This window comes from Sabethes cyaneus, chromosome 2 (genome assembly GCF_943734655.1).
Source record: "Sabethes cyaneus chromosome 2, idSabCyanKW18_F2, whole genome shotgun sequence".
In the NCBI taxonomy this organism is placed as follows: Eukaryota; Metazoa; Arthropoda; class Insecta; order Diptera; family Culicidae; genus Sabethes; species Sabethes cyaneus.
Window position 1 is genome coordinate 27,363,841 of NC_071354.1, and position 11,015 is coordinate 27,374,855.

Sequence of the window (11,015 nt, forward strand, 5' to 3'; positions counted from 1 at the left end):
AGTTCAAAAACCTATAAACTAGACCTTTACTAGACAATGTATATGCTAAAGGACAAGATTTCCTCTTACAACTTACTTTTATTTGCACTTACTCAGATTAATAACAACTTACTTATCCTTACTCAGCAATTTCATGATCCTTTTTTCATCAAAATTTAAAAGTGTTCCTATTTTGTTCAAATTTTGTAAACTTATTCAATTTTCAAAAATATTATGTAAACCAACTCACTACGCAACTACAACCAATAGATGAATTATTTTCCGAAGACGTGTCGATTTCTATCTCAAATAGCGTAAGACCGTATAACAAAGGTTCCTTTCACCACTAGGTGGATTAAATCGGTTTTTTTTGCTGGTACTGACTTTTTCGCGGCCAAACGTAAACTCTTTTTTGATTAAAGCAGAGGAACGTTTGGTGCGAAAAATGTTAGACTGAATACTGGGCAAGTTTTCGATCTGCGGCTAAAATATATTGGGTTTAGTTCGTGGCACTGGGACTCCAACCCAGAATTTCTCGATTAGTACTCGAGTGCTTTACGCATTTAAACTATACCATACCCATGTATTAATTAGTCTCAGATCTAGTTTTTGTCCTACCAGTCCAAGCATTCCATCTTTCGCACACATAACGATCGCACACATGAACATCTTCTTCAAATCATATGATATAGTTTTCAAAAGTTAACTTTTACCGATTTTTTACCGGTTTTACCGGTATTGAATTTATCAATACCGAAAAACCGGTTTTCAAAATACCTCGGTATTGGCATCTCTAACACCGACCGTATGATATCGCGACGGGACAAGGAATCGAGTTGAGCAGGCGAGTCGAGCAGTCCAATTAAGCAATCGAGTCAAGCAATTGGGTCGAGCATTCGGGTCGAACAGTCAAGTCGAGCAGTCAAATCGAGCAGTCTAGTCGAGCAGTTAAATCAAACTGTTCAGTCAAGCAGTCCGGTCGAGCAGTTGAATCGAGTCATCGAGTGGTCGAGTTGAGCAGTTAAATCGAGCAGTTAAGTCGAATAGACCAGTCGAGCAGTTGAATCTAGTATAGTCGAGCACTTGAGTCGAGCAGTCGAATCGAATGGTTTAGTCAAGCAGTCGGGTCAAGCGGTTAAGTCGAGCAGTTCATTCGAGCAGTCGAGTCGAGTAGTCCAGTTGAACGGTTTATTTGAGCAGTTAAGTCGAGTAGTCCAGTTGAGCAGCTGAATCGAGTAGTCTAGTCGCGCAGTTGAATCGAGTAGTCTAGGCGAGCAGTCGGGTCAAGCGGTTCAGTCGAGCAGTTAAGTCGAACAGCTGAGCCGAGCTGTTCAGTCGAGTAGTTCAGTCGAGTAGTCCAGACGAGCAGTTGAATCGAGCAGTTAAGTCGACCTGTCGAATCAAACAGTTAAGTCAAGCAGTTGAGCCGAACAGTCGAGTTGAGTGGCTATGTTGAGCAGTTAAGTCGAGTAGTCTAGTCCAAGAGTTGAATCGAGCAATCGGGTTGAGCAGCTGAATCAAGCAGCCGATTCGAATAGTTCAATCGAGTAGTTGAGTCAAGCAGTTCATTTGAGCAGTCGAGTAGTCCAGTCGAGCAGTGGAATCAAGCAGTTGAATCGAGCCGTTGAGTCGAGCGTCGAATCGAACAGTTGAGTCGAGCAGATAAATCATGCTGTCCAGTCAAGCAGTCCAGTCGAGCAGTCGAATCGAACAGTGTAGTCGAGCAGTTCAGTTAAGCAGTCCAGTCGAGCAATCAAATCGAGCAGTCTAATCGACCAATCTAGTCAACCAGTTGAGCAATCGAACAGTCCAGCAGTCGACCAGTAAGATGACTGCGAATACAACCCATTGCTACGAAATCATGACGTCCTGTCAGGGACCTGTTTTTAGTTACCGATAAGCCTCTTATGACGTTCTGTCATAGACCTGGTCTCTTATATAAATAGATGTTCCCCATTTGAGTGAAACCACGATTTTGTCGCAACACGGGGATACTTGCTACTCGCTCGGTATCTCTATGTCACACTCATCGCTAATCATCGTTAATCGCTGTCATCCAACCAAGAATGTATTTTGCGATGAAACGTAAACTAGCATATTTTTTGGCAAATTACAAAAAAAAATATTGCTCGTTCAAATTTAAAACGTTATTCGTACCACATATAATTATGAACTTGTGAAACGTCAACATATACTTGGGACGCCTTGCTGATACACAACCAGTAACTTCAATCGGCACACGGGCAAACAGAATGGTTTCAAGATTTAGTTTCAATGAAATGCAAACCTGGTGCAATATTATTATTATTAATAATTGGTGCCTCGAATGTTCGAAGCTATGAAAAATAATACATCTTCTTGTGTGACTAACGATGAAGGCTGATAATAAAAATATCGTCGGTCTCTGTTCCAAATTTGATCCTGCCAACATGTCTAAAAAATCGCTTGTATCTTGTAAACATTTGCAAACGTTGCTGGTGCTTGTCATTGTCACGAAAAAAAGATTTACGCTGCACTTAACGTGAATGTTGAAAAATTATGAATAACATGTTAAAATAATTTTATGAGATTAAAAGTCTTCTGGGTGTAGAAGAACGTTGATGTTTTGAAGTGCATTTATGTATTATGTCGCAAAAATGTATATTCCAAGTATCTTAGGTGCTAATAGTCGAACTGAAAAACCATCATGAGTGTTAGGTACAAGTTTTTTTGACGGTATAATTCAATATCCGATAGCGCTTTTGCCTGTTTTCAAAAATTGATAAATCATCGCTACTCATCGCGATGAGTCAAAATGCGAGTTATTCGTGTTTGATTAGCATCACTAGCGATCAAATCATGAATGAAAAAGAGTGAGTGATAATCCGCTTTTCTCTCACTCTCATTAAATAACGCTCAGCTAGAAAAGCATTGCCACAGAATTTGACGTTATGGAATCACCTTTGAGTGTGTTTCGAACCGAATCAGTACTTTTATCGATGAATAGCAACATTGGCGACCAGTATAGTTGATCCATTGTAATATCGCCCGGGTGTTTGCTGTATGACCTGCACTGCATTTCTTTTCGCTATAATCGCTATTGAGTGAGCGATATGCTCATTTTAAATTGTATGCGTGCTTGCGTGTATTGGGGTTTACCCTTCCTTCAAAGCTTGATCGACTTTACCCACTTATTACTCGCTGCCAGCACTATCCCATATTATAGCCGTCCCTGGCGAGGACTCATTCGTACCTCTGACCAGACCACTTAACTATAGGAGGGACATTTGCACTGTTAAGAGGCTTCAGAGGGTAAATATAGAATTCAGCACGAAGGAAGGGTAAATGAAGGGGCCTGAGAATAAACCCATGCTAAAGTCACGACATCGAATGGCTTGATTCTACTAAGATTCGAACCCACGACCACTCGCTTGTCAAAGCAAACTCGGTAGCCTTGCGGCTACGGAGCCCCCCAAGAATCGGTTTAAATACTGTCCTCTGATATCTTTACGCCTATAGCATCCGCAGCCTTCCGCCAAAATGGGTATATGGGAATCTTTCCGGCTATGACGTAGACTGCTGCCGGAGAAATAGCTCTGTATGCACTCACAACCCGCATTGCTATGAGCCGATACAAAAAGTTCAATCTGTGCTTAAGCCGCTTACTCACGCAGGACCACCGTATCGAAGTATCGAGGAGGATACACTAGCTCAGCGATTCCCAAAAGAGGGTTCGCCAAAAGTTTTAGGGGGTTCGCGAAAAATTTGGCAGTAATGGCGGATGATTCGATTGGATGTGTGAGATGAGATATGCCAATCCAGTGCAAGTAAGATTCGAATCAGTTTGGAGTCATTGTTGCATTCACCAGCAGAATTTCAGATAAAACATTGGGGATGATCGATAAGCGGAGACATGCGAAAGTCAGCATTGAGAGGGTCCCAGCCAGAGTGGCTAAGATAGCAGCCCGTCAACGATATGGAACTGGAGAAAAATTCACGTAAACTCTGAGGCATCATCGTTAGCAAAAATTAAAGCAACAATATAAGTATGAAGTCGAGTAAAGCATGATGGTAATGGGTTAACATTCGCATAGCATTAGCTCATTCAGACAGTTTGGTTTACTCTTTTCTATCGCCTTTTTAAATACGGACCTAGCCACTCTAAACCCCTCTGTTTGCTCTTCCCTGACTGCGACATTTCTTTCCTTTTGGAAGCTTCTTCTTGCCCTGAGGCAGTTGTATCCAAGGTGTGTATGTGTGTATGTATTATATTTATGTGTTCAAATGGCAATGTTGCAATTTGCATTGAAATACAGGAAAAGTAAAGAAACATTTCAATTCTTTTTTACATCCTCAAGCATGTTTATGACGCCGCTTTTGCACTATTTCGTTGATTCCATCTCATTTCCTTAATTACCGTGCAAGCACCATATTCAAAACAGTGCCTAATTCTGAACAGTTGCAAATTTTTCTTAAATATTGATAGAACTCTAGCTATTTAAACCATTTTAATAATATGAAATCATCAGATGTAGTGATTAAATTGTTTAAATAGCTAGAATTTTGTCAATATTTATGAAAAATTTGCAACTGTTCGGAATTACGCACTGTTTTGATATGGTGCTTGCATGGTACTAAGTTCTACGTATATGCATTCAAGTCTGCAAAAACTATCATTTGTGTTTACATATACGTTACTAAAAACACATAAATATTTTAAAAATAAAGAAGGTGTTGATGAATTAAATAACGCTGACAAATATTTACGCGCCTAGAAAAAATATAATTATTGCACACAGTACGTTCCTGTAAATTAAGGTTTTTATATCTGATATTTAAAAATATAGTCAATTTAATTATAGATATTTCTGAGAAATTAAAATAAAATTAATGTTGCAGTAGCTCACACTATTCATTTATTTATTTACTACTAGCTGACCCGACAAACTTCGTATTGCCACAAATTAACCTGTGTTGTACATAAATCATGAATCTCGGATGATCTTTGTCACTTCTCGAGTTTTGCAAGCCCCCTAGTGGGCGTCGCTTCCGACGGCGGGTCACCGGCAACACTCGCGACCGGCTCGTCCTGAATGATCTAGTGTTACTATAGATAGTTTTTGTGGTCTTGTTATTGATTAATGTTTTATGGAAGAGTCTCGAATTTCTCGAGTTGGATTAGTTTTTGAGTTTCGCAAAAATTTCTGTTTTATTTGTATGAGAGTCCATATCCCCCTACCACAGGGGTGAGAGGTCTCTAACTATCATAAAATAAATTCAAGACTCAAAAATCTCCTACATGCTAAATTTGGTTCCATTTGCTTGATTAGTACTCAAATTATAAGGAAATTTGTATTTCATTTGTATGGGAGCCCACCCTCTTAAAAGGGAAAGGGGTCGTAATACACCACAGAAAAAAAATTCTGCCATCTAAAACTCTCACATGCCAAATTTGGTTCCATTTGCTTGATTAGTTCTAAAGTTATGAGCAAATTTGTATTTCGTTTGAATGGGAGCCCCCCCCCCCCCCCTCCTAAAAAGGTAAGAAGTCCTAATTCATCATGGGAAAAATGGTTGCCTCCAAAAACACCCACATGCCAAATATGGTTCCATTTGCTTGATTAGTTCTCGAATTATGAGGAAATTTGTATTTCATTTGTGTAGAAGCCCCCCCTCTTGAAGTGTGGAAGGATCCTAATTCACCGTAGAAAATATTTTTGCCTCCAAAAACCTCCACATGCCGAATTTGGTTCTATTTGCTTGATTAGTTCTCGAGTTATGGGGAAATTTGTATTTCATTTGTATTGGAGCCCCCCCTCCTAATGTGGGAAGAGGTCCTAATTCATCACAGAAAAAATTCTTGCCTCCAAAAACACCTACACGCCAAATTTGGTTCCATTTGCTGGATTAGTTCTCGAGTTATGAGGAAATTTGTATTTCGTTTGTATAGGACCCCCCCTCCTAAAGTGGGGAGGGGTCCCAATTCATCATTGAAAAAAAAATTGTCTCCAAAAACACACACATGCCAAATTTGGTTCAATTCGCTTGATTAGTTCTCGAGTTATGAGGAAATTTGTATTTCATTTGTTCAGGAGCCCCTCCTCTTAAAATGGGAAGGGGTCCTAATTCACCATAGAAAATTTTCTTGCTCTCGAAAACCTTCACATGCCAAATTTGGTTGCATTTGCTTGATTAGTTCTCGAGTTATGAGGAAATTTGTAAGGAAGTCCCCCCTCTTAAAGGGGAGAGGAGTTATAATTCCTCTTATAAAGAGGGGAGGGGTCTCAATTCACCATAGAATAAATTCTTGTCACCAAAAAAAACACCCACATGCCAAATGTTGTTCTATTTGCTTGATTAGTTCTCGAGTTAGGAGGAAATTTGTATTTCATTTGTACAGGAGCCCCCCCTCTTAGAGTGGGGAGGGGTCCTAATTCACCGTAGAAAATTTTCTTGCCCTCGAAAACCTTCACATGCCAAAGTTGGTTCCATTTGCTTGATTAGTTCTCGAGTTATGAGGAAATTTGTATGGAAGCCCCCCCTCTTAAAGGGGAGAGGAGTTACAATTCCCCTTATAAAGAGGGAGGGGTCTCAATTTACCATAGAATAAATTCTTGTCACCGAAAACACCCACATGCCAAATTTGGTTCTATTTGCTTGATTAGTTCTCGAGTTATGAGGAAATTTGTATTTCATTTGTATAGGAGCCCCCCCTCCTAAAGTTGGGAGAGGTTCTTATTCATCATAGAAAACATTCTTGCCTCCAAAAACACCTACATGCCAAATTTGGTTCCATTTGCTGGATTAGCTCTCGAGTTATAAGGAAATTTGTATTTCGTTTGTATAGGAGCCCCCCCCCCCTCTTAAAGTGGGGAGGGGTTCCAATTCATCATAGAAAAAAATTTTGTCTTCAAAAACACACACGCGCCAAATTTGGTTCCATTTGCTTGATTAGTTCTCGAGTTATGAGGAAATTGGTATTTCATTTGTACAGGAGCCCCCCCTCTTAAAGTGAGGAGGGGTCCTAATTCAACATAGAAAATTTTCTTGCCCTCGAAAACCTTCACATGCCAAATTTGGTTCCATTTGCTTGATTAGTACTCGAGTTATGAGGAAATTTGTATGGAAACCCCCCCTCTTAAAGGGGAGAGGAGTTATAATTCCCCTTATAAAGAGGGGAGGGGTCTCAAATTACCCTAGAATAAATTCTTGTCACCGAAAACACCCACATGCCAAATTTGGTTCTATTTGCTTGATTAGTTCTCGAGTTATGCAGAAATTTGTGTTTCATTTGTATGGGAGCCCCCCCTCTTAGTGGGGGGAGGGGTCTCTAACCATCACTAAAACCTTTCCGGGCCCCAAAAACCTCTACATGCAAATTTTCACGCCGATTGGTTCAGTAGTTTTTGATTCTATAAGGAACACAGGACAGACAGACAGACAGACAGACAGACAGACAGACAGACAGACAGACAGACAGACAGACAGACAGAAATCCTTCTTTATAGGTATAGATTTGATGGGGCTTTCAACCGTTGGTTGGTTCGCCCCAAAGCTCACACTACTAGGTGGATTAATTCAGGGTTTTCTCTAACGGTTTACCTTCAGAACATCAAGTTCATTTAAGCTTGATGCTCAAACGATAAAATCAATTGAACGGGAGAGCGGTTTACAATTTAACAGCCCCTTTTACTTTCAGAACATCATCTTCGTGCAGTTTCAATCGAGAAAAAAAAGTTCCTGACCTGTTGGGACGGAAGGATTTTATCACTTTTTTTCTGAAATCGAAGTAAACGAAATTGCAAATGTATAAGATTGTCGTACCGGGCCTGGGAAGCAAATTCGCGCTTACATGTGATTGATTGATTCGTTAATTCTTGAGAATGCCTCATAGTTATGCTTATTTCGATAGTGACTTCATCAGTTTCTATTATGATATCCAAATCTGAATGCATAAAAAATTTATGGTCCTAAAATACTTTGAAAATGGCTGAAAAGCTTATTGCAAGCTATGTAAGCGACTAAAACGTAACCACATTTCGGTACATGTTAACTACTCGTACTGAAGTACACCCTGATATAGAAAACAAAACGTAGTTCTACGTTAAAAATTTGTTCATAAAACAATTCTCACTTCATTCTTTTTGTCTATTGAGCATAAAAAACCACTCCACAATCTAAAAAATCAATCACGTGTGTTCGAACCTTAGCTGGAGTTACAATTCGTCAAACAGCATTAGAATGAATATATTGATAACGTAAAACTAGAAAACTTTATAACTGTTTTAATTGTTATGCTTAATTTTCGGTCAATTTATTGATGTTACGCCCACAACAACACAAGCAAAAGCGAGCGAAATTTCTCTTCGTTACCATCATTGAAGTCACCAACATCGGAGGTGGAATGGAGTGAAATTCGACACGCGCGATAGCTAACTCAGTACAGTAGGCGTAGAACAACCCACGCATGGCTGAATGTATGTGATTGCTCCGCCTACCACACCAGCGGCAGTGTTGTCGATTAGAAACACGAGTCCGAGCGAGTAGGTGCAGCCATTAGAAAATTTCACCGGGATAGGTTTACCCTAGAAATACTCAGAGATGAGAGATACGCGGAAGCAGCCATCTTGGAAGCCAATCGAGCAACGAAAATGGTCAAAAGGGAGCCAATCGAACACGCATACTATTTGCTTAAATGTTTGTTTAACAAGTATTGAAATACCTAGTTATGAAATATACTTAAGCTATTGTCACGGACCTTGAATATTATACTCGGACAGTGTGTATAAAGCTTTGCAATGTATTTTTCACTGATTAAGTTGAAAGATATATCGCTCTATTGTGCAAAATTGATGTAAATAAAACTGAATCGGATCATGTTGAAAACAATCAAGTCACACTGCTACAGCATTTTGCTCCGCAGCAAGTGCTGGCAGTTTTTGTACACTGATGCCAAATCGTTGGCTTTAGTTTCCGCGTATCTCTTACTGTGAGTATTTCTAGTTTACCCGATGTAATGTGACCATTTTAAATTATTGCAAATTGCATCAAAAACGCGAAATGCAAAAATCTTGCAAACAGTTTACAAGTAAAATGCTAGCAGCGAGCTGTCAAATATTTATGTCAACTTATTGCAAGTGTCAATCCCAATAAATTGACATGAATAATTGACGGCTCACTGCTGGAATTTTGTTGCAAAATGTCTGCAAGTTTCTTGCATTTCGCGTTTTTGATGCAATCTGCAATAATTTAATTTGCCATTTCAAACATTGCAACGTGGATTTTGAGACGATGCAGGCAGTTTTGAATACGTTTTCGCCAGTTTTCGAATACGGAAATCTGATCATTTTTCTATCAAATTTCCACAATGTATTCAAAACCATATGCGTCAGCTGCCTTTGTTACTTGGGCAGTGCTGCTACAAACATTCCATTTAGAATTGACTTTTTCTAAGGTGGATTTATCTAAAACTCTTAATTCGAAGGACGAAGGAAAAACACGGCAGCACCCAGGAGTTGTGGAGATTTGTTTGCAAAATGCAGATTGTGTAGTTCTGTTCGTTTCCGTTTTCTGGCAGTACCAACGGGTTTCGAGATTTTGAATTTTCAAACTGGCAGCTTGCCACATCACCGAAACGATTGAGTGTGTGTGTGTGTGTGTGTGTGTGTGTGTGTGTGTGTGTGTGTGTGTGTGTGTGTGTGTGTGTGTGTGTGTGTGTGTGTGTGTGTGTGTGTGTGTGTGTGTGTGTGTGTGTGTGTGTGTGTGTGTGTGTGTGTGTGTGTGTGTGTGTGTGTGTGTGTGTGTGTGTGTGTGTGTGTGTGTGTGTGTGTGTGTGTGTGTGTGTGTGTGTGTGTGTGTGTGTGTGTGTGTGTGTGTGTGTGTGTGTGTGAATTAAATTCAAAATTAAAATAAAGAATTGAGAAGCTGCGCTGCCGGAAGAGGACGAGCTGGACGAAGCCCCTCTCGAAGACTGTTGGAACACCATCAATACAGCCATCAGCAGTGTAGCGGAGTGCTCCATCGGGCATGTGGTCCGGAATCAGCGGAACGATGGGTTTGACGATGAATGTAGGACAATAGTGGATGAGGAGAACGCTGTGCGGGCGGTCAAGATGCGCAGTCCACGTCAGAACGTGGAAAGACACAAACAGAAGAAGATTCAGCGAAACCAAATCTTCCTGGGAGATTTGGAGCGGCTGCATCGTTCTCAGGAGACGCGAAAGTTCTATCAGAAACTGAACGGGTCCCGCAAAAGTTTTGTGCCGCGAGCCGAAATGTGTCGGGATAAGAATAGCATGATTCTGACGGACGGTCGTGCGATGACCGATAGGTGGAAGCAGCACTTTGACAAACACCGGAATGGCACCCAGGGGGAGAACTATGGCGCCGAGGAAAGCGATTGATTTCTACGGTGTAACAAACGAGGAAGATGTCCCAACTCCAACGATAGGCGAAATCAAGGAGGCCATCATGCAGCTAAAAAACAACAAATCAGCTAGGAAGATGGCATCGAAGCGGAGCTTTTTAAAATGGGACCAGAAGAGCTGGCCGTTTGTATGCACCAGCTAATTGTTAGAATTAGGGATACGGAACATCTACTCGAGGAGTGGAAAGATGGGGTTATCTGCCCGATCTATAAAAAGGGCGATCAGTTGGACTGTGAGAACTATCGAGCGATCACCGTTCTCAATGCCACCCATAAAGTGCTGTCCCAAATCATTTTCCGTCGACTACCCCCAATTGCAAACAGATTTGTAGGAACTTATAGGAGTTTCAATCTAAGATAGATGGCACACAGTGATGTGTTTGAATTTCGGGTGGATTGTCAAGTTCATTCGAATCATATAGAGGGCTTCGTCAAGGTGATAGTCTCTCATGCCTGCTGTTCACCATCGCGCTACAAGTTGTTATGAACCGAGAGGATATCAACACGCGGGGCACAATCTTCAAGAAATCTAGTCAATTCGCCTGCTTGGCCGATGACATGATATTGGCGGAAAATCTGCGGCGGTGGCTGAACCGTACACCAGACTAAAGCGCGAAGCAGAGAAAACAAA